At 37.6% G+C, this 25,796-nt stretch overlaps 1 long non-coding RNA gene across 1 annotated transcript in view; it reads left to right on the top strand.

The window, feature by feature from the left end:
- The first annotated feature begins 2,282 nt into the window (after positions 1 to 2,282).
- The window catches only part of LOC129049726 (uncharacterized), a 62,348-nt gene continuing 38,834 nt past the window's right edge, over positions 2,283 to 25,796 (top strand). The window contains exon 1 of the long non-coding RNA XR_008513007.2: positions 2,283 to 2,323. This is a non-coding gene — a long non-coding RNA (uncharacterized LOC129049726). The remainder of the gene's footprint in view (positions 2,324 to 25,796) is intronic.

Raw genomic sequence — 25,796 nt, forward strand, 5'->3', positions numbered from 1 at the left:
GTGCTATGATATGACTGACTAGAAGTATTACACTATATGTCTGTGAAGTATCAGTTACTAGTTTACAGAGTGTATTTGCTTTAGAACACATAAACATATCTTCAAAACTTCTAGTTACAGAGCTAATTCTGGTCACCCTTGACAGTGTGGTAACTTGGCAAAGACAGATGAAAGAAAATGAAATGCAAGAATTCACTAAGATGGCTGATGATGGGGTTTGAATTTGGTAGTGAAGTAAATGAACTCAGAAATAAACTGATGTCCTGGAATGAGAGGAAGGGTTGACGTACTGGAGGCCATCAATCATTTAAGTAACTGTAAATAGATTCTACAGTGCAGAAGTAACATGCTTAGGAATAGGGGGAGCAATAATGCATAAGATGTGCTCTTTTCACACAGTCACAATTTGGTGAAGGGTGCAGCCACCCATAAAAGCAGAGAGATTCAGTAGCAGTGAGGAACTGGGAGGACAAAAAAGACAGGACATGGTGGTAACAGAGAAGAAGCTTACAGTCAGATGTCTGAAAAAAGTAGCAGAAATGGTAAGCAGATTTTTAGGTCTTTGTTGTAATTGCATACTTAGTATTTTGTAACCAGTATATGTACCAAAACAAGAGTTGGGGCAGGGGTGGAAAGAGGAGTAGCTTGGCTTAAGAAACCAATGCTCTCTTTTTAGTGTTGTTCTTGTGACCACAAAGCAATTGGCTCCAAGTCATTTGTGGCATTCTTGTTCCTTCTACTCTAAACTGAATTATGATCCAGTGTCAAGTCCTGAATCCATAAATCTGGCCTGACATTTCATGTGCTCCTAATAGATGGTGCTGGAAAAGCAGTTTCTGACCTAAGCTCCATAAGGGAAATGAGGAAAATGAAGAGAAGGCTTCAGGCTAATCTCTAAAGCTATTTGAGGCCTATTCCAGAAGTCTTCCTCAATTCATCTCATTAGGTGATCTAAAGAACCATCACTTCTTTGTGGTACACAAAGGTGTAAGTCCACATTAGAAGTTCATAATACATGCAGTAACATTACTATGCCTATAGAATCTCATCTGGAATTATTGGAAAGTAAATAGTTAAACTGATGATATGACATCATAGAGCCAGTGTTCTTCCCCACTGTTTGTGGTACCATTTGAAGCATTCCACTTGATTTTCAGGAAGGTGAATTTAGACCCATCAGCTTGGATGTGGACAAAGTTTAAAGGCAAGCTAGAGTTACAAACTCAAATACCTATGAATATCTAACAACTAGTAGAAATGAGTGAGTCTGGCCAAGTGTGAGAAGACAAGAGCAGGAGCTGAATGTTGAATACTGCCAGCCTCTGAGTCCCACTGATGTCAGGGAGGTTGGGAACTGCAGGGAACTGCAGCAAACTGGACGCAGTCCTGGGACAGCTGCTGCTCAGTATTAGCCTATTGTTGTGATGGGGAATGCCGATCTGGTGTTGCCAGATCTTCCAATTTTTGTTCTAGAGTGGCCAGAAAACTGGATTTTTATCTGAAAAGTACTGATTTTAAACATTAAGCCTTTAAGTGGTCAGTCTGTGTTCCCTGTTTTAGAATTCACTTCTCAAATGGGTGTTTGGATACTGCACAGCCACAGCCTAAAGCACTCATGTGCACAGTTAGGTTACCTTAAACCAGTCTTGGACAAGCAGCATGGAAGAACAATCAGACAAAAAGGATGGTTGCTTTTTTTTAATGTTGTTTTTTAGTCTCTTCTACTTAAGAAAATATCTCAGTGTATTGTATAAAGCCTCTTGAGATGCATAGATAAATTATAGGAAGGCTCAGCTCTAAACATGTAACAAAGACAGGTAATTTCTGTATTCATAAGCCGTCTAGAATCAGCACCCCTCTGGTATTGTTTTCTCCTGTTACCTTGGTTTCCATTCTGAGAATTAGCAGCATTCAACACCTCCCTCCTATTCATCTTCAAAGAGGAGGGGAATCACACTCGTCTGCAAGAGAAGAAGAGCTTGTACAATGAACTACAAAATTCAGTCCACCCCTTGGCCTCCAGGAGAAGATTAAAAATGTTGACTCCTTAAGCTTGACCACCCTTCAGGCTTTTCTAGTTCAGTCTCCTTATATATTAGATAAACAGAATTGAGGGGTGAGACATTTTGGTACGTAGATTATTGGATGTCAATGCCCAGACTCATATGTAATCAAATTAACACTGCCAAGGCTTCTGAAATATATGCTTCTAGATAGAGTCGCATTTGGACTAGGACTCAAGTTTTCTGACTGGTGCTTTTTCTATTGTATTGGTAGAATGCCCAGATGAGGCTGCTCAGCCTAGACTAAGCACTGGATCCATGTAAGTTGAAAATAACAGAACAACCAAACTCAAAAAGAGTTAAAAAATAAAAGGGGTTTATTGACTTCCCAATCTAAAATGTCCAGAGGTAGGATGGGCTTCAGGAAGGATTTAGTCAAGTCCTAGCTCCATTTCCTCTACCACCATCATAACCAATACTTAAGTTGTGTTTATATGGGACAGGTGCTATTCTAAGCACACCCTCATGAGGTAGGTATAATTAACTGCATTTTCATGCATGAGAAAACTGAGGCACTAGGTTTAAATACCTGTCCCAGGTTTGCATTTTAGAGTCAGGATACAAACTCAGACTGCTGACTCCAGAGCCCTTGCTCTTAACCTCTGTACAGATTCTGATTAAATGGACTAGGAAATGGCTTAGGGATCTGTGACTAAAAAATACTTCCCAAAGACTGCAATGCACATGCAGACTTAGAAAAACAAATCTGCTATGCAGTTGGCTAAGGGTACCATCCATGTTTTTAAAAAAAAAAAAAAAAATCCCGAGGTTCACTGCGAAGAACACTATGGTGGAATTTAGTCCCAAATTCTTCTCTGCAATGCTTACGTCCCAGTGGAGAAGAGAAGTAAACACTATCTACTGATGAAAGAAAATTCGGGATGGAACTGCTGAGCACTGCTGAACACAAAACGCTGCCACTGCAGGGCCCCTTAGCCTGAAGAACCCAAATATTACAGTCACAGTATGTCTTCGGGGTGTTTATTACCTAGGTATTATAATTCTTGTGTGATGGCAGTCAGAGACTGATTATAATCAGGGGAGAGAGAAGAACTTCCTGGGGACACAGTGCTTCACTATAGATTCCCTGCCTCTAATTCTCAATACAGAAATCCTTGCAAGAGTACTTTCATGGATGTCAATGACAACAATTAAGCTTGAAGAGCATGAGAAGACATTTTAATCAGAAGCTAATTAAGAACAATGGGGGCATATGTATCACTGATTGTGTCTCAAGTACTCTGACTGATCTGGAAGATTATTCCATTAATATATGGATGTAAACAGACACCAACATTTTCTCAGGATGAGGCAACTTCACTTTGAAGGTTCCACCTCCAAATCTGGCATTTATTTATTAGATGACAAATAAAAATGAGCAACATTTACCTACCTAGGGAAGACATTTGGTGCTGGTTTCTTGTCTTTGGGTAGAACAAGCATCAAGTGTAAGAAATAAGGTGATAGAAGTCAATAAACCAGAATGTTTTTCATATTTGACTATTAATTGTTGCTCTATTATAAAATGAGAATAAAAATATGTCTGGCCCTAAACAAAAGGGCATAGATGTTATGAGTAATAGTTAATATCTAAGAGAATATCTTGAGCTCTTCATAAAAGAAAAAAAAAACCCAAACAAAAAAAGCCCACAAAGTATCAAGCAAAGCATTATGTGTAGTTTTCACCTTCAGATAGTATGTGGCACATTACAAATACAATGTGGTGTTTTCAGGGTAAAGGAAATTCTCCTCCTAGCTTCCTTATCTAATCTCCACTTAAGCATCAGCCCATTGCTCCCCCACTTCCCAACACTGTTGGGTACTGTTTTTGTATAAGTAAGCTTGAAATGTTTTTAGTTCATATTCTTGACTCTTGCTGATTAATAGTGCTTTGCTTTGTGGCCTCACTATCTGTCACTATATGTCCCACTATATGTCCCACAAAGGAGCCCTCCAGGGAATTTTATTCTATTTTATTCTGTTCGTAACAGAGTAGAGAGATCCTCATCATGTAAGGAGTGAACTTTCCATATGGAGAATTCTATCATATGATTTTAGACCAGCTTCCCAGCGTTTTCTTCCAGTTCCTTCCCAAGTGAGCACTGAAGTATGTGTCAGGCAATCTGGGTTGTAATCTTAGCTATGCCAGTATCTCCCACTATAAGCTATTTAAACTCCTCTGAGCTTCAGTTGTCTTTCTTCACAAAACGAAATATAAATGAGATGATCTCTTTGTGTTTTCCAAAGTCGAAGTTGTTTGGATACTATTTATCTTTCCTTCTGGCTTGTCTGTCTCTTCTTTAGTCCGTGACTGTCATACTCATTTGGTTTCCATGTCTTGCCAACTTGTTTTTGCCCAAATAGTAACTTCTTCTCTCATGCTCCTTGACTTAATAGTCTAACCATCTTTTATAGTTCTTCTCCAATCCCAATTCTTTTAAATACCCTTCCCATTGTGTATGTGTGTGTATGTGTGTGTGAGTGTGTGTGTGTGTGTGAAGAGAAGATGCTTGTTGGACCATATATCAGGGATGTAAAGATGACTGAGACACACTTGGCTCTGTCCTTCATGAAGCTACAGACTAATTGATAATAGCTAACATTTTTTGAGATATAGTATCTTCACTTTTTAATTGAGAAAACTGAAGCCCAGAGAAGTTGAATATATTTCCTAAGGTCCCAGAGCTAACAAGCAGCAGAATCCAAGTCTAGTATATTACAACCACTTTTCTTAACTGTCATGCTACATAGCCAGCACACCATGACAAAGATGTAGCAAAGTGCTGATACTTCTGATTCTTGTGACATGACCAACATTGGCCCCTAAGCTGTTTCCTTCTGAGTCTGGCAGTCACATTATCACTGGCAACACAGTTTTCTAGGCATCTACTTCCAGTTGATACGAGTGGCACTTGAGGTAAAACTTTCGGTATTTGCTATCTTAGCTGATGTTTTTTTCCCAGAACTTCAAGTCATTTATTAAACAATTCAATGGTATTTAATCATATATTTCATTTTATTTTTGTTTATTTCTATTATAAGATACATCTTCAACTATTTTTAGCTCCCACACGGACAGGGACACTTTCTTTAATAGATCTGTTTCGTCTAACATTGTTGACATGGGTTGTGCATTAGTCTGTTCTTACACTGCTAATAATGACATACTCAAGACTGTAATTTATAAAGGAAAAAGATTTAATTGACTCACAGTTCCACATGGCTGGGGAGGCCTCATAATCATGGCTGAAGGCAAATGAGGAGCAAAGTCATATCTTACATGGCGGCAGGCAAGAGAGTTTATGTAGAGAAACTCCCCTTTATAAAACCATCAGATCTCATGAGACTTACTTTCATGAGAACAGCACAGGAAAGACCCACCCCCATGATTCAATTACCTCCCACTGGATCTCTCCCATGACACATGGGAATTAGGGGGGTTACAATTAAATATGAGATTTCAGTGGGGACACAGCCAACCCATATCAGGTTGTGAGGGCACAGTTAGCAGTGTGCGGGAAGGCACAGTGAGGATGAGTAATTGAATGAGTGAATGAATGGATGCATTTGTGCTGCTTTCATGGTGTTAATAAGTTATACCCGAAGGAAAGTTTTCTGCATGTGACTCAAGTCTCTAACTTCTGAGTTGGACAATCATTATATTTTTTCCAGTTCTCCGAGCATTATAGATGTGTGGAAGGATATGTTTTTAGGATTTATTGAGGAACGAGAAAGAAGACTTTGTCTTCTAACCAGTTGAATGTCAAACAACAAAGGAAAACTGATGCGTGTCATTAAACAACTCTAGAAAAGTCTACAAGGATATAGGGAGAAAATCTTTCCTGACACCATTTCCTCCCCTACATGAGACTGATTTAAGCTCCATTTTCTGGTGCTCCCATGCTCCCCAGTGAATACTCAGCATCTACATTGCCTTGTTTATCTTTGTGCCCCCAGCGTCCAGGAGTATCTGACACTTCAGTAAATATTTGTTGCATGGATGACTGTATATTGCTGTAACTTCAGGGGCTTTGGCTGTGGGCTGGGGTAGGAGTTTTCTCACCACTTGATTATTAATGCTGTGGATTTCTTAATAACTTTTAAAAAGTGTTTTTCTTTTCACAGTGAAAGATGAAAGGAAAGATAAAAAGGTTTTGGACAGGGGCAACATTTTGTGAGGACACAATTACACAAACATATAAATGACTCGAACTCTTGCTAGAAATACAAGTATGCAAAAGGACAAAAATAATATTGGAGACATTTAAAATATAGAATGGGGTACTCTGGTTGTAGGGATATTTACTGAATTAGTAGAGTGGAGGCTCTGAAGATTATAAGAATAGATAACATATATTAAGCTCTCGAGTGTCGTTATTATTCTAAGTCATATTTTATGGATTAACTCCCCATATCCTTGTGGGTTAAGTAATTGTATAATTCCCACTTTATAGATGATGAGCTTGGAGCATGAAAGATTGAGCAATACATCCCAAATCACAAAGCCAGAAAGTCTTCAAGTAGAGTTTCAAATCCAGATTACTTGCCTCCAGCCCATGCCCTTCACCACTGTGCTGTCCTGTTGTAGAAGATGAGATTTTCCTGCTTAATTCTGCCTAAAGCCAGCCCTAAAATAGTTCCATCTGATAAATCCAAGGTTTCTATTTCTAATATAATATGAAGACATGCTCTGCTTTACAATGATTCTTTTACTATTGTTCCTAATTATTCTGTTTATGTTTACTTGGAATGCCTGGGGGATTCAATAAAGATATTCCAATACATGTGCACAATCCTGAAGAAATCAATAGATGGAATGAAAATGAAGTGAGATGTAAGCAGGCTTTCTATATCGAAATCATATTGTTCACTGGAGACTGTGCCATCCTGCTTCTTCGGGAAAACAAGCAGCCTTGTGCTTCTGCGTGTTAGGAAAGCAGAAGTCCTGGTCTGGAAAGCTGTTCTAATCAACCAGTAGCTGCAAGCTATATTACTGAACTTTGTGTTACAAGCGATGGTGGGTGCATTGTGACACATCATAGTTTTCATCTGATGATCTCAATCTGCTTAGAGTATAATAGTTTCTCTCAACCTTTACCATCTTAAGCACCACTAAGAGATTGAATCATCACAGGGAGGCCAAATGGAATGCATGCAATAGATTGTATAATGGGATGGTTGTTTCTGTTATATAATGTAACAATCATGCCAAATAAAAAATGCTTGGTGTTGCTCTAAGACATATATTTATGCTAGAGCCCCCACGTGGGCCAAAGTCACTGCAGGATAAGCAGAACAGGCAGCTGTCTATGGGATCTGTCTGTGGAATATGATTTTAGGCCTTTTTCCCCCTTCCCCAAGAACTCTCTCCCCTTAATATTTATGATGCATTTATTCTGTCAACAAGAACTCATTGAGTACCTGTTATGGACCAGACATTTATATTAGAGTTGCAGAGTTATACATGAGCTAGTTTTTAATTGTAATAAGGTGTGATGAAAGCTATATTAGGAGGTGCAGACTGTCCCAGGATGCCAGCATGTCATACAAGGCCTTTGCTTTTAGATGCAGCTAGCTTTGTCTTCCTTGCCTCCTCCCAGTTCAACCTAGTTTTGCCACATTGAAATTCTGGAGGCATTAAAAAGCCACAGTTTTCACATACCATGATTTCTACAAGCTTCTTCCTTTACTTGAAATGATAGCCCCCATCTTTTCTGTTCGATGAACTCTTATCCAACAATACAGATTTAGTTGAAATGCAGCCTCCTTTTTGAAACATTCTCTGATTTTTCCACCTTTTTCTCCTTCCTCTCTGTCAACCTGCCTTTTTCAAAACTCCAAAGCATTTTGTTTTTCTCTATGGAATTTTTTTATTATATGTCACAAGATATAATCCTGTAGACAATTTTTTACTTTTATTGGTTTATAAACTCTTTAGAGCAGAGATCATGTATTTCTTCCTCTCCAGCATTTATTGTAGAAAATTGCATACTGTTCAATAAATGCTTTCTAATTAACATAGTGAATGAATTGAAAAATAAATACCACTTGCTTAGGAGCTATTGTGAAATTTACATATTTAATAACATTTAATTTTTAGAATTCTGCAAGATAAATATTATCCTCACCATTTTACAAATGAGGAAACAAAAATGCTGATAGGCTAAATGAGTTGTTCAAAGCCACACAGCTTGGAAATGGTGAATTTGTCTGGTTTCAATGGTCATCTTCTATTTTACTACCCTGCAGAGAATAAATGAGAAAGGTTGTGTAATTATATTAAGGGTCCCTTCGTTCTTGCTACTCAAAATGTATTGGACAGATCAGCAGCATTGAAATTACATGGAAGCTTGTGAAAATGCAGAATCTTAGGCCCTAGTTTACATCTATTGAATAAGAATTTGCATTTCTAACGTGACTTTCAGATTATTCTTATTAACATTACAGATTAAGAAGTATCTCTTAAGTTTTTCCTAGATTTATCTTGTGACCTGGCCTTTATAAGACTTCCTAGTCTATATAGCTCATCTCAGATACACAGAATATTGATGCTAATTATTACATCCATCCAGTAAGCAGAAGGAAGCCCACAATTATCAGTGAGGCTCTGTCCTGGATCCTGGAAGACTAGTAAGACCTTACCTAACTTTCTAGTATCCTTCCTTCCTTGTTTTTCCATTCATCTCCCTTAATCATCTTTTGAGAGAAGAGGGCTAAGTAATGCAAAAAAACAAAACACCTTTAACTTACTCACAAATGTGAAAATACTCCAAGTGCTTTTCACTAGGATTATTTGATTATGAGGAATAAAGTATTACTTAAGCTAGCTAAAGAAAAGCCAGCTTAAGAATACATATGGAGGGCCGGGCATGGTTGCTCACACCTGTAATCCCAGCACTTTGGGAGGCCAAGGTGGGCAGATCACGAGGTCAGGAGATCAAGACCATCCTGGCTAACACGGTGAAACCCCGTCTCTACTAAAAATACAAAAAATTAGCCGGGCATGGTGCCAGGCACCTGTAGTCCCAGCTACTCGGGAGGCTGAGGCAGGAGAATGGCTTGAACCTGGGAGGCAGAGCTTGCAGTGAGCCGAGATTGTGCCACTGCACTCCAGCCTGGGCGACAGAGCAAGACTCCGTCTCAAAAACAAAAACAAAAACAAAAGAATACATATGGAGTGGTTTCAGTAGTGGGCTTTCATAGATATCTAAGCAGATGATCAGTAATAGGACTGGCCCTCAAGGAAATGGATCCAAACTCAAGGTCATTTAAGGATTTTAGGAGTTTTAGGGTCTTCTCTTAGTGATTTACCATTAATAGATTTCAACTACCACATCTCTGTCCTCACCACCATCACCATGTGTGCTCCTGTGTCATTTCCTCTTCTCACCATAATTTTTTTTTTCTTTTCATTCAGGTTCTAAAGATTGACACTATGAGTGGCTATTCTCATATATTTTGTGAGGCCACATGGATCCTAGATCATTGGGTAGTAGTATATGAGTTGTGAAAAAACTTCTGTGGTCAAATTGCTATTTCCGGTTCCATACCCATGGTTTCAGGTATATCATCATTTCTTTTATAAATATCCTTTTAACTTCTGAAGAGACTTGAGAAGACCGGTTTCCTTTAAAAGGGTTACATATAGATCACGCTGTGAAACATGTCTAGGGTAAAAAGGAATGAAATAAGTTAACTTTTTCCAAGTCAGTGTTGAAGAACTAGCTAGCTTATTATATACTGCGTAGATGTGACTAATTGTTAAAATCTGCAAGATACGGTGTTACATTAAGAGACAAAACATAGGTTACAATGTCCCATTGGCTTAATTTTTTAATCGAGTATTTATTGAGTACCTACTACTAGTCAGATATTCTGTAATCTGAAATTATAGGGATGCAAAAAACATAGCTGAGTCCTTCAGGAGTGTTATAATTTAGTGGTCACAGCTATACAAGGAAATTTTTCCAAGATTTATGTCAATTAAAAAAATACATGCATAGCCCATGAGCCTAAGATGTGGCTTTTATGTGTATTGCTACTCTTGTTCAATTTTTTTTCAAAATTTTGTGTAGTGAAATTCACATTAATTTGCTGCTAAGATAATTGTCTTCACTGATCCAAGCAATATGGAAGGAAGCACGAATGAGTAACTCTAGCTTATGCCTGAAAAACATTTAAAAAATATTGAAAGACTAAGAATTAAATACACAATTTCTTGGTGGCTATTTTAGGGGCTGTCATAAATGTTAGGTCTAGGGTATTGCCTTATCCTTGGATAAGGAGGGCACATGATGTAAAAATAATAGTGCTCTGTTCTGTCAGCTCTTTGGAAGTATCTATTCTAAGAACTGTTTGGGGTACAGTTTATTTGTAATGAATATTAGTCAATTTTATTCCAATATACAAAGTCAAGACAACTTCGTAACTCAGTTACAATTGAGGGAGACACGATATGAGTCCTTGCATGAGTATGCATCATGTATGAGCCCAATATTTATCCTGCCCAAAGTACTAGGTTTCAAAGATTATCACAATCCTATGGTGATTTCCTATTTCCAGGTAGGGTGAGTTAGCTGAGACAGTTCTACTTATTCAAAGTCTATTTTCTAGCATGGCTAGAGCTTGGTGACAATTGAGCTATAGAGAATATTAAATATTGCTAGACCAATTATACCATAATAACAGAGTATTATGCTGCTACATATTTTCAAGGAAAGTATTGAAAGCACTCCAAGAAAAGAACGATTAGAACTGTGTGATAGGTGAAAAGAAATGTCTGGTAAAACCTTTTCTAGGATTCTCCTAGATGTCTTCTATGTCAGAGAAGAATTAAGCATATACTAAATATATAGCCATGGGTTGTTCTTATTTTTGCTTTCTCTTCCATCCAGTTGATTAGGAGCAATTACCAGCACAGAATATTCTCCACAGAGCTCCAGAGAGAACATAAGTATTAGAGTCTGCTTTTGACTTCTTTTTCTCAACATTAGAATTGTTATTTTTCTTCTTTTCTTTTTTTTTCTCTCTGGTGGGTGGCTTTGTAAGGAAGAATCTTGGGGCCTTGTGGCACCTCAGCAGGGATGAGAAATTGATGTACTCAGTGATTGGTTTTTAGTTTATTCTTTCTTTCAAAGAAAGCTTATGCACTATTTCTGCTCCTGTATCACCAGTAGCTGGCATATTTGTGTGAAATTTGCCCAACATGCTTACTGCTTTCTTGGTACAATGTAAATGGCAGTTCATTCTGGCATATGGGCCCAGACAATGGAAGCTGCTTTGGGAATTAGACTTAAGAGCACTAATTTAGATCTCATGAAGAAACAGGAACGGAAGGCACTGGTATACAATAAATATTTTGTTTCATTTGTTTTCATTAGGTAGGTTAATTTAAATGCATATTCCTCATTCCTATCTAGTTTTATGTTACTCTACATATTATACGTCATAAAGTAAAGAAACAGTTAACAAACAGTAAACTTCCAAAGTGGTCCATCAAACTAGCAGTGAATATGCAGAGGGGTGCCAAGAAGTAAGGATGGGAGATTTTTGCCATTGTCCATAATCCCCTTCAGGCTATCCATTATTATTCCTGAATAGGTATACAATCATACACTCTAAGTAAAAACCATATGATTGCAATTCCTTAATTATCTCTCCCAATTAAATTGCTACCCATAATCTTTTCCAAAATAGAAATTTTGGAAATGCTACTGTTGCTGTTTCATCGACAACATTAGCTGGGACTTTATTAAGTATCAAAAATATATTTCTGGTATTCTGCTTTCCTTTTCAGGACAAAAGAAAAAAAAGTCTCTGACAAGTTCTATAGTTCAGAGACTTGGTCAAAGACATTTCTCTCTCTTTCTCTTGGCCATGTCATAGCCTTTTCCAAATATGAGAAAAGCAATCATCAGTAGCTAGAAGAGTCTCTAGACTGAGGTATGTTGTTATAATTGGGTCAGTTGAGCCTACTTTCAGCTTATTTCACATCACAAAACTGTCATAAGACCAATACTTTCTTTGGAACAGGCACATTCAAATGCTACCAGGTTGCAAGCCTGGGGCAAAGGAAGGTAAACTTGTGTCAGTGAGCACATCATGTTGCAAAGGCATCATAATAATTGTATAGACAGCAAAGGATTGCATTTCACTACTGTGTAGCATCAAATACATAAGGCAAATGCAAACAAACTACTGTCACCTACCAAGATTGGGAACCCGAGAGTAAAAATCCTAAACTGTTCATTACAAGCCTAAATGAGCCCGTTAGACTTACATTAGACTTAAGAGAAAAGAGAAAGCAGTGCTACTGAACTGTCAGGGATGCAAAATTTCCTAATACCAGAGAAAGATCACCACAAATTCAAAAGCTGAGTCTATTGTATTAACTATGTTATTTTTAATTTGGAAAATTAATAAGGCCAATATTAATATTAGTATTGCTTTTATGAACTTATTAATAGAGGTGACAGAAGAAAAACCTGAACAGCATCATTTCCATATTTGTCTTTTTTTTCTTGCTAGGAGTATTGCTAAAACAAAATGAGATTTTGGAGAAACTTGTTTGTTTCTGGTATATCTGGTGCTGATCAAAAAGAATCAAACAGAAAAGAAACTTCCGGTAAAATTTTGAAACCTGATTTTCATCAGAAGTTTATTTTGATTTTATTATGTTTGATGCTACTGAGAGATAAGACAATCATGAAAGGTTTTGAGTATAGATTTTTAGAACTGAGTGATGAGCAAAACTGACAATTCATATTATTATCAAATCCTTTTGAGTCTACAAAATAGAAGGTTTCTTGAATTTTCTGACATCTTCACATCTCATCCTGCCCCAGACTTGGAGGCTCTGACAAACATAAAAGTTGAAAAATACAAGCAAGAAAAAATCTTCAGCTGCAAATCTGTAAAAAGCAAAGCAAAACCAACTAACCAAGCAAACAAAAAATAGTCTCATTCAGTTGAGGCTGAATAGTCTTTTTAGTATAAGGTGGCTCCACAAGGGCATTTGACCTAAAATTGAACTAACATAAATAAGAAACTGAAGTAGAATGTAAATTACAATGTTGAGCATTAGCTTTGCTTTGCTAGTTTCAGGTCAAAATGCAAACTCAAATCAGGAGAAGTATTTGTGTTCCCTAAAAATTTGTTGTACTTTTGTGTGTCCAAGTAATCCTAGGAAATCTAGCTAATTACCTTTAGTTTATTAAAAACATGATAAAGCAAAGGAACATCTAGATAGTCTCATGTACTCTGCACACAGCTCACAGCAGTTCTACAACCTCTTTTGATTTGCTTCAGCAAAATGAAACCTCTTCCATTCAAGGATGCTTTCTTTTTTCACCATTGTCATCATGTGGCTATTATTACCGCTATTATGACTACCACAATTATCTGGATATTTAATAAGTGTACATTTAATGAGAGACATTAGGCAGGGGAAGCATGAAAAGCCTCCGCCTCATTAGCCTGGATAACTTATCAGACTTAATCAACAACTGACGGCTGTCGTTTTTCCTGATCCTATTGCATCAGCAACATGGATACCATATGATTCAGACAGCTCCTTATTCAAAGAGAGCTATAAGCATATCATTGCTTCCTGGAAAAAGACGGGTGCTAACACTTAGGAAATTCTATGTTTCTTCTCTGAAGCATCCCACCTCTTTCGGAGACAATCCCAGAAGAGAGCAAAACAGTTCATGAGTTGGAATGATGAGGCCAGTAGTGAAAGGAATTACAAACAAGTAACCAAGTAATCTTCATATTTGAGATGCTATTTATTTAATCATTTATTTATAAGGTGTTTTCTCTAATCATAAAGGAATTAGAAAAGGGGTTTTAATTATTTAACTTCTTTGAGTACTAGCAAAAGAGTTGTTTCTTGTATTTGTACTGTCTGGTAAGGGACTAGCTTTAACCATATTCTCAATGCTATGACAGATTTAAAGGGTGTTAGCACCACCAATGCCGAGTTTCTAACCTACCTTTTTTATGCATGATGCTATTTAGAGCACTGTTTGGAACACTACAGGAGAAATGTATGGGGAAAGGAGCCTGGAGGGACACTGGCTTTAATTTTAATTTCTTCTGAATTAGATAGCATTTTAAAATCCCAAGTGTACACATTAGTCTACGAAGCAGGAATAATTATGAAAGTGCTCCAGCCATCGCTGCGTATGGCCAGGCTGCTTGCTAGAAGCAGGAATAGGGGACAGTACAGAGTGGTGAGAACATTGTGTCCTGCATTAAGTCCTGCTTCCCTCAGAGGCTATGTGTCAGACGACTGGTACCCCGGTACTTTGGGCGGGTGAGCCAATTAGCACATTCCCTAGTCTGGAACTGTAGTTGCTGTGTATGTGATCTGCATACTAATTCATCTGAGATTTGACCTTCTGGGCGGAGAAAAACAAGAATCCCAGGTGAGAGAGAACATTGGCCTAGATTTTCCTATCCCTTCTCCTCTGTTCTTTATTTCCAGGCATCTTAACCCAGCTACTTTTTATGACTAACTCTGAGACTGGAAAAGTTTATTTCCCTTGAAAATTCAAATCAATGTGTAGGATAAAAACTACCACAAAATCATAGTTTTTACCTCCCTCTGCTAATGTCAAAAATGCAATGCAGGTGCTCCTTGTACGATTGACACCCTTGGCCCACATGGGGGCAGTACTACGTAGTCAAAAGCCTCTGGGAGCTTTCAGGGCGTACAAAGAGTCTGGTTGGAGACAAATTAGAATGCATAAGGCAGAAGCAGGATAGTTTTTCATAAACACAAGATTCCTTAGAGCCAATCATTACAGCGTTCTAAATGTTCTTGCTGAAGGAATTAGGAAGGAAAGATGTCTACCAAATTTCCAGCTGCTGTTGCAATCACTTGCCGGGAGATGTTGGGGAAATTTTTTGATTGATGATTCCAGTCAATGCTACTTCTTTTAACATACACAATATGAAACAAACAAATTTTCATTGAATTATCAAATTATATTCCAGGTTTGTTCGGAACAGCAACAATATGTCTTAGGTATAGATTTTTAGTTTCTTACTGTATGATATGATGAGTTGCTTTTTGGTAAATTTTCAGATAAAGAATTTCTAGGGAAGCTGTAAAAGTAAGAATGCATTCATAGCCAATGGACCAGTATATTGAGTGCATGGAAGTTATTAGTGGCTTGACGATACTGAATAAATGTTTCCTTCAGATAGATCTCTTTTAAGTTACAACAGCTACATAAATAAACATTGGCCTTATTATGCACTCATCTGAAGGGTTTTTGATATTGGGAGGGGAAATCTTTTCCACCAAGACACTTGGGATTGATTAAGCTGGTTACTCATTAGGCATATTTTAGAAATCCATGGAAAGAGCTATAATGGTACATTGGGCTATAGTATCCCAAATCGTATAGTACTGAAAGACACAAAGTCACAAAGCATTTATTTCCTTACTCAGAGGTGAGACTATAGCAAGTATACCTTTAGATGGTGTCTCATTTCAACCTTCAGAAAACAAATTTTGAGTTAGCTGATGAGCTCCTGATCACGTTAGGTTGTGTCAAAACAGGGACAATGAGTCATTAAGACAGTCTGAGGCACAGTGTCATGGTGCAAACTATACAAATTGTTACAGAAGAGTCAATGGGCTCTCGTGATAGTTTCACTGAACAGAACAGAGGAGTATCTGCCTCTGACACCATCAGCATTGGTTCTTGATACCCTTCCTCTCTGTACTTCTTTTTCTTCCTCTGTCTCTTATCTTTTGGATAAAATTAAACACTGATTTCTCTCCGTCTTCTTCCTTAACTTTATTCCCCCTTTCTGCTGATACACATACCAGAACATCCAATTGCACCCATGGAAATTGTTTATCCCTGAGGGGATCATTTGGTACCCAAATGGCTATGGGTCCTGTGCCAGAGCAACAAGAGTATTAGAGAAAATTCAGTGTTTGCTTTTGCATTCATTTGTTTTTTCAAAATCTCATTAGTACAAAGGTTATTTCTCCCATTAAACCAGCTACTTAGAATAAGGTATACTAAAAAGCACAACTTTTTACTTGCTTTAAAATGGTAGCTTGAACTGGCATGATGGAAACTATCTTCCTGTTTTGTGAGTGTTTTAAATATGGAAGAAAGCATCTGCTTTGCCTCAGTCTGGGATTTGGTAGATGAAATTTCTTGGACTGATTTTTCTATTCTAGCTCAGAAAATGATTTAAATGGCTATGGATTTGAACCTTGCCATAATGTCACCATAGAGTCATCTGGCAAGTTGTGATAAGCAAGTGTATGCAAAAATTACTGTGTCCACCCCAACCCTTCTGGAAGTCAGTACGTGAGCTCCACGTGACACTTAAGCAAAATTATACAATTGTTTTGTCTGTGTGGTCTGTTTTAATGAGCATACAGGGAAGTGAATTGCATAGATCATATAGTGATAAACAACAGATTAATCTTTTTAAGAACTTGAGATTTTGCTTGCTGGATTTTAATTTTTCTCTCCTCTAAAATACTAAGTAGAACCTATAACATAGTAACGTGGTTTTCTATTGCTTTTGGTGTAAAGAAGATAGGATTAAGTTGAACTTATCCTTTTTCACTTATCATGTCTCTTAGGGCACCCACATAAAAGCACGTTTTTCTTTGTGCTTTCTGCTCTGGCAGCACCAGACTCCCACCTCTTCCAACCATACTTTACTTCCTCTTCCTAGTTCCAACTTGATCATTAGCAAGAGAGAGGGATGAATAAGAGGAGAAAGACAAAAACTAATTAATTCACTGAAGTGCAGCTGCAAATGAATTTTTGAAATAAATTATTAATTTTCTCTTTAATATTTCTGCATTGATACTGCTCTGTATCTGGGGATTGAAAGTGAGAGCTGTTTTGCTTCACAGCAGCAATGCCCTGGGTAGAGACAGCAGCGCCTCATTGTAACTAGAATGCGTTGTGCTAACGTGGTATTTCTCTAATCCATCAGCAACATGCTTTTAGCCAGCAGCATTTTAAATATGCGTGGATTTTTAAGTTTATGGCAGGTAGGGGAGGCATGCAGGATGGGGGCAGTTGCAATAAAGGAGGTCAAGTGCCTTATTTTCTGTATCTCCTGGTGCCAGCTTCCTAAAGCACTGAAATCAAAACAAAAGCCAAATGTGTATAATGATTCTTGAGGAAAAGGTGGCATCACAAATCCAAAATCTTTTTTGCTTATTTAGGAGGGAGAAAAGATGCTGAATTGTATAGGAGATGTTAGAGTTGGAAGTACTGACTATCAACAACATGGAAAAGGATTATAAGTCTTTGTACTTCCTGACCAACCCAGGGCAGGGATCATGGAATGGTAGCGGGGTGACAGCACAGGTCTGCTCGATTATCTTCACTGGACTCCACGTCTTCAGTCGGCTTTGAATCCAGATTACAGAACGCACCTTTTATCACTCCCTTTGCTCAAATCAAACGTTATCAGGAAATCTGCTTTTCTTGACCTCTGTGGCATGTGGTTGGAAGGTAAACCTTAGCATTTTATGGAAAAACTATTTTTAGCAACAGAAAGCAATGATGCTGCTTCTTTGTTCAAAGATGTTGGCTCCAAATGGCAGAGGAATGATTGTTTCCACTTAAAGTGATTGATATGTCTACATACACTTGAGAGATAGAATTTCATTACCTGTTCTTTCTGTGGGGACTGAATGAATACAGTTTCAAAAGAAATAGGGAGCAGATTTGTGTAACAGAGTACCATTTTCTTCAATGAAATGAAGAAAAAAATGCCAATGTATGACTGTATGAGGGGAGAAATGGTGGATGTTAAATAAAGTGAACAAAGATATGGAAAGAGTGAAGAAACCAACACAAAAATTGTTCAATACATACCGTAATTAGGTTTTTAGCTTTCTGTTCAATGACAATGAAATATTTCTATTGGTTCACTTGCAAAAGTATTTATTTTAAATTACCTGTAATGATTAAGCACAGAAAAAAATAAGTATTATAAAAGGCTACCTAACAGAATTCAATTCATTCCATAGTAATACCTAAGAATTAATGCTTTCATTTTGTATGGCATTTGAAGACTTGGAAACTCAAGTTACCAATACCTTGCAGATGATTTTAGAAGAGAAAATTAAGAAATCCAAACTCTAATTTGGGGTCAAACATAAAGGAAAACAACTTAATGAGCTCTTAAAAATGTAATGCTCTTTTATAAAACAAGAAATACTTCTGCAACCTAAAAATCTGTTTTCTCTCAAATGTTTTTCTCTAATGCTGTTTGGTTACCTCCTAAAGCCATTATTTCCAGCAGAGTCACAGCAATCCTCAGCTGTGTAGGCGGTCCCAGTAAATTTAGCAGCCAAGCCACATTTTGACATGTTAAGAATAGGCGTCTATAAATCTTCCCCAGCTTCTCCTGAGAAGATTAAATCTTTCTTTTCAAGAATTTGCTAAATTTCAGGAAATGCTGTAATGTAACAAATGACTTGTAGACAAGGATGAAGAAAGAGTAGAAGATAATGGAATCTCTTTGCTGAAGAACCACGGCCCCAGAAACTGAAGGAAACTGCTGAAAGTTCTACATTATCTACCAGAAAAGAGAGAGAGGCTGGGGCAAATGAAATCCATCTTCCTGCAGTAGCAGTTGGACTCATGAACAGGAACATGTCACAACCTCTAAAGAAGCCCCCATGTTGTCAAGGGAGATTTCTGCTTTCACAACCCATCTCTTTAGAACAGAGATGCCACAAATAAACTTTCAATTAAAAGAGACATTCAAATAGTCTGAATTGCCTTGTTTTTTTCTTATACCTAGCCAAACGGGGACCCAGGGCCCTGCCCTTTGTCTCCCAAGTCTACTTCAAAATGCATTTCCTAACCTTTCTCTGAACAAGAAGAGCTCCTTGGATCGAGTGACATCTGGAAGAGACTTAAGCTACTTAATATGAACATAATGAACTTAGAATGTACAGCATAGAGAGATAAGGAACTTATTGCAGGAATATTGAGAAGAAAAGCGAATTGAAGAAAGGACTAAGTAGGCTGTGGGAAGGTGAGAGCCAAGGTTGCCCCAAATACCCAAATGAAGGGGCATTACACCAGGGAGTGACTTTGCACCAATCATTTCCCAGGCATACATTATTTTTCTTCAATATTTCTAAATGCCAAGAAAAGATAGTCTAATTGGTTTTCCATGAGTCTTGGACTTACCCACAGGCTGAGGATAAAGCTGAGAAATGCACAGCCATCAGAACCACATCAGATGATGGTGGAGTAGTTCTCTAAAAGAAAAATAGACTACTGTTACCAACAGAAGAAAAAATAGATCTTGAACAGGAAGAAACAAACATGAGAAAAGAGAGATAATGCCATTAGACAGCAAGTTTAACTTCCTAGTCAGATCATTCTGGGGTGCAAAGCTGATCTTTATCTCTCTTATCAGCACTTGCTCACCTCCCCAGTATCTTACCTTTCCTCAATAAGTAGGAAAGTTGCTTTCATAACTCGTAGAAGGATAACTTATATTCTATTGGATGGGGCAGGTGGAAAAGAAAGAGTAGGGATGCTCCAGAAATACGAACATCTGAGTTAGTCTCTACTCAGATTCATGCACATGGGACATAGATACCTAGGCAGAGCTCCATATCCTCAGGAAGACCCCAGAACCACACGCTTATCCTTCTCTCATACCTTTGATTACCTATCTCCTACATTTACCTTCGAAATTTGAGTTTTGCTGTTTTGGATCACTGTTTTACAAGAATGTCTCTAACCATTAAATATTGGTACTACTCTTTGCTAAAAGTCCCCCAAAGTGTGGTTATTTGTGTCCCTCAGCATCTGTAGTTTCAAGATTACTTTCTCAGGATATCACTTTGGATAATAAATGCTTTTGTTCCTCTACAGTGACCTCCAAACCCATATGCCAAGCCTGACTCATAAAAAAAAAAAAAAAAAAGGACCCACAGCTTGAAGAATTAGTTTTTGAGAAAATACGTTTTCACCTAAGGAAAAATATATATCTAATTTTCACTAGTTTCTGAGCTCGTTATTTATCTGTGCCCAGGGCACCTAATTTGTGTTTAGTACATGTTCATCAAGTAAATAACTGAAGAACTGAGACAGAAAATGAATACATATTTACTTGTATCTGACTATCAACCCCTTCTAGAAAGTTTAGAGAAGAAATCTTAGAGGTTATCTTGTCTAACCCTGTCATATGTTATAAACTTGGGCATAGAGGCCAAGAGAAGGAGAATGACTTAATCTCAAATCTAATCTGTGACAGAGCAGAAAATCAAAGTCAGATGTTCTGAGTTTAAATCCAGTACTTATGACACTATAACACCCAAGTAATTAAAGTTCTTTAAGTATGATATCTCATGTATATATAAATAGATACCCTTGAATAGACTAAAAACCCAGTGGGATTTAAAGGTATAGTGTTAGAATAATAAAGGCAGGCCTTGAGGTTGAGGTTTAGCCCAGAGAGTGCCTAATTGCAACATTAGTCTTGTAAACAGTCAGAACAAGATGACCCATTCATGTAGAAGGAGAGAGTCCTTCACTCCCCTCTTATCTTACCCATAATCTTCATTGTTCACTTTGCAGACTAGAAACATCCATCTCAGGGGAACATTTCCAGGACATGTCATGATAATAAGTGCCTCTATTTATTGATAATCATGACCAAGTTAAGGAACTCCAGAGCAATTGTTAGGAGAGGAGAATGACTTTTTATTCTTTCCTTTTGCCTCAGGCTTTTGTCCAAACTCAGAACAGTGATATGTGTCTGTGCTTCAGTTGTAAGAATGAGTAAGAACCACCCCTGCAACAACCTCTGAAATGACCTGGATCATCCTCCTAATGGGGCAGTGTCTCATCTTCTGCACCTTCTTCCTCTTCTCTCAATTAAAACGTCTCCTCTGGCCGCATCATATTTAATCTCCTAAAGACTCTTTAATTTAGATTATATGCTGATGACTCACAATTATCCATTTCAAAAATAGACCTCCTCCTTGAGCTCCAGACCCATATATAATATAATATACCCTAATAGACATCTCCAACTGGATGTTTCACAGATACCTCAAGTTCAATTAATTTAAATGGAATTCATGATCAAACCTACTTTCTGTTACCTGTTCTCAAGCCAGTAACACGGACTTTGTCCTAGATTCCTCCTTTACCTCATCAACTACTTTCAGTTTGTAACTAAGTCTCATCAATTCCACCTCTAATATTTCTTTGACATTTCCATCATCAGCCTACCTTTCCTTGATCACCTGCAGCTTGTTTTAGTATAATGTTCTTCTAGCTGGCTTCCCTAAGTCTATCCTTTTCTCCCTTCAATCCACCATTCATACTGCAAAGAAGGTTACTGTTTTGAAGTGTGAGTCTGATCCAGATACTCCGGGGCCTCCATAGTATTCCATCACAGATGGGTTGGAATCAAGCCCCTTGGCAGGCCAGTTAGACCCTTCCATGTTTTATCACCCAGGCAAGATCTTTTATCTCGCCAGTCTACTCAGGGCCTTACATGACTAACCCTCTGACACCGTTGTAACCATCCTCCCTGGAACAAACTGCATCATGTTTCGTTTCTGAGGACCCACTATGATGTTTTGCTTCTGTCTTTTTAAAATTATTATTCTTACTTGTTTTTGAGACAGGGTCTCACTCTGTCAGGCTGGAGTGCAGTGGCATGATCATGGCACACTGCAGCCTCTATCTCCTAGGCTCAAGCAATCCTCCCACCTCAGCCTCCCAAGTAGCTGAGACTACTGGCACACACCATCATGCCTGACTGATTTGTTTTTTTAATTTTAAGTAGAGACAAGGTCTCGATATGTTGCTCAGGCTGGTCTCAAATTCCTGAGCTCAAGCAATCCTACTTACCTCAGCTTCCCAAAGTGCTGTAATTGCAGGTGTGAGCCACCATACCCACACTTCTTTTTATGCAGTCTTCCCATTGCTTGGGATGCCCTCCTAAACTTTGTCTAGCTTTGTCTCCACTTAAGTATCACATTTTCTGTTGTTTTTTTAAAATTCCTTCAGCAACTTTCCCACCCTACTCTTCCTTGGATATTCCTTGTTTATATAGCACCAATTATCCTCCATTGCAATTCTAACCACTGTTATTATTCATCTTGTTTTTTCTCAATGACTAGCAGAGTGCCTGGCACATGCTATGGTTGAGTAATCAGTTATAGCATAATGGGTGGTTTGGAATTAACTTGTTACAAGAAATATGCATTGAACTACAAGAAATTCCTAAAATAGTGCTCTAATCCAAAGGCCTGGATTTGCTGTCACTACGGTAAGACTGGGAAACATGTTACCTCTGGCAACAGTTTGGATGCTTATGAAATTTCTTAAAGGCTAAAGACTGTCAAAGAAATCCATTTCTCTTACCATCCTACCTCTTACCTTGGTTTTCCTAGAAATCCAATACCAGAGGCCAGCATTAACTAAATATTTAACACATGCATTTTGTCAACCATGGCTAATACCTATAGAACTTCTAATGCTCTACCTAGAGCTGATGGTTCTAGGTCCTTCTGAAAGGCCAAGCATTGTGCTGGGGCAGCAGGTCCACTCACCAGCTCTGTGCACTATTTAACGCAAGACACATAGCCTGGGATTAACTAGAATCATGTAAAGACACATGGAGTGGCACCTAGGGGCTGGGAAGCCTAAAGAGGAGTTAGACAGTCAGTTTAATCCTCAAAAACAGTTTGAACATGTTTGGTTTGAATAATTGCTTTCAATAGGCAGCATTTCTTATTTGACTATGGAGTACTTTCCTCATGGTATGGGTATTGACATAATAAAGATTTGGCTAAAAAAAATGGCCTTATTACTCTGATCAGTTATTGACCTACTTTCCCATTTCTTCAAACCTACCCAAAAAGAGCTAGTTTTTTCACTTGAATAAGTTTGTCATGGGAAATGTGAAGAAACAATGTTTATCAAATCCTTTAATGAAGGAAAAAAAAATTTTCTCTTCTGACCCCCTTTTGTGTTAACAATGCTGTGCTGGTTTGAGATCACCAAATCTATTCCTAACACTGACAGGCAGCATGAGGCTTAACCATCTGATATGTGAAGTAGTAGGGTCATTTTAATCTTAAACCAACTGTCTTTACCAAACTCCAGGAGGATAGAAATCATATCTGTTAAACTGTTTTGTTTACAGTAACCACAATGCTATGGGAAAATGGAACATGAAACATTTATTTTAGAGATTATACCTTGTTTTCATTTAGGAGTATAAGAGCAAAAAAAATATTGTTTTAAGATACCTAAGTTACTACTGGCTTTATAATAGTCACTATTTTTATATCAGTTCTAAATATGAAAAATTAAAAATCAAATTATATTTACTTATATTGCCCATGAAGTGTTCTCTATTGCCTCCAGAAAGCAGAGATTCGTGATCTTATCTGTCAACATAGGAAAATAATACAGGTATAAATCCCAAGTCCCAACAGTCAAGGGGTTGCTTAGATCTTGTTCTTGTTATTCACCTTGGAAAATTGATGTCTAATATAAAAACGGACATGTTCCTCAAATAATTTTTTATCAGTCTCACAATTTAGAAGATATTTTCAAGGCAATTTTCAGTCCAACCTTTTGATACAAAAAACAATTCCAAACCCATTCCCTGCCCATGCAGTGAAAGTATGTCACCACCATTTGAGCCTGAAGTGGAAGTATCACTTTAAATCTAATCCATTCTTTGTCATTGAAATAGTTGTGTAAAGCTCTTTTTCTTTCTCCTCATCTGCTAAATGAGATCATCTTCACCCACTTAAGACATCTTGATGAAGTGTTATGGCTTTTAAGGAAATTTAAATATAGGAAATATATTTTTAAGAACACTCTGAGTATGATTTTATGTTTTCCACCTAGAGATGTAAAATGATTTTTAATTTTAGATTTGTGTTCTTTTCCAAATAATATTCATTTCCTAAAATAACATTTGCTGGCTAGGGCACTGAGGTTATGAGTGATTTAGTCCCTTTAAATTATAAACTCTGTATAATATTTTGATATATTTAATTAAATGAATTTTAAAAAGGTAAAGGAACAAATTATATATGCGTGTATATATGAGAGACTTTTTTTCTACATCAGGCTTTGTAATAGATAATATATATTTGTTCTATAAGATATAAGCAATAATGAGTAAGAAGGGGAGAAGACCAACAAAAAGATGACGAATATATAGTGTGGTAAGTACAACAGAATCATGTGAACAGAGGGATATGCTCTACGAGAAGAAAGAAAAGTCTAAATGATATTGCAGATTTCAGATGGACTGTTCCTTTGTTTAGGATTTCCTACAATTCTACCTTCAACAGCATTGTGATTTAAAAAGCTTATTTCTCTCATGGGGGAAATATTTTCCTCCAAAGGAGAGCCAACCTGACTTCCATGTGTACATAATTCCTAGGAATAAATCTCAAGAAAACATTCTCAACAATACACATTTTGTCCCCAAATAAGCACAGCTGTTTAGTATTAGTCTTTCAGTTTATGCTCATCTTTTTCTAGCCTCTTTATAGACAAGGCACTGCAGTTGCACCACCAGAATATAAGTTTCAGCTGTATCTGTGTTCCCATCTACTGTTCTGTTACTAAGCTTCAAAGAGAGGTCTAATTTAAGACCTACGGTGTGTTCAAACCTGTAGTTTCAGATAAGGATTCTCCCTCTTATATAAGGCATTTTAAAATGAGAGCAAAAAGCCCACATCCGTGTTGGATTTCCACTGTTTACTTTGAGTATTCTTGAAGCCTTAAATTGAAGAAAGAGTACAGGGTTTGTGAGCTACAGTAATTAGTGCTGGTGGCAGTAAGGCTTGTAGCAGTGTTGATGAAAAGAAACCATAATTTCTTTTAAACTCCTTAGGGTCTCCTTTCTGAAAGGAAGACTTGCAATGTTTCTTTTTAAAGCTTGGATCAAATAACTTAAGCAGACGCTGTGACAATACCATTTGCAGGAAACAAACCTATGGTATGACTCATTCACCCACCAAAATGACACTCTGTACACCTACTTGTTCCTTGCCTTTGCTTTCTGAGTCCTCTGAGTCAAAGCATTTGAAAATCAGTCTGCATGTCAAAGCCCCATGAAAATTTACCTGCTGACATCTTTTCTGTTCATCCTGGTCCACTTTACCTTCTTCAGCATAGGCAGAGTTATGAACAATGTAGTGATTATTCATTAATAAGGTCTACATGTAACAGAAAACTCATTTTCCTTTCTAAGTTAATATAGGTAATGTGACTTGCTTTGCCATGCTTCATTACTCCATTCCCTAAAGGCTGAGAGAAGATTCTTTTACCCTCAGAATTTTACTAATCCTCCAGTTTATCTCAACTCTCCTCCCTGAGAGCATCTGCCAACGAAGAGACAAACTAGCAGACCAAGGTCAGCACATTGTCCTTTGCAGCTTTTACCATATAATACAAATCAACTAATTTCATTTGCCTTCGAGAATATTGGGGAAAATTCTGAATCAAATGGTGGCAAATTACTTTTAAAAATTAAATTTGGTACTCGTGTCATATCCAAATACCACTGCAAATAAATATACTGCCTGGCACATAGTAGGTTTGTCAAATTAATGCTGGAACAAATCATGGCGCTCGTGTCTGGGATTAGGTTGTGCAGTCTTTTATTCCAAAAAAATTGTATTGGTCATCTGTGGGCAGACAGAGAGGCACCTTGCTG

This window comes from Pongo abelii, chromosome 15, assembly GCF_028885655.2.
Source record: "Pongo abelii isolate AG06213 chromosome 15, NHGRI_mPonAbe1-v2.0_pri, whole genome shotgun sequence".
Lineage (NCBI taxonomy): Eukaryota > Metazoa > Chordata > Mammalia > Primates > Hominidae > Pongo > Pongo abelii.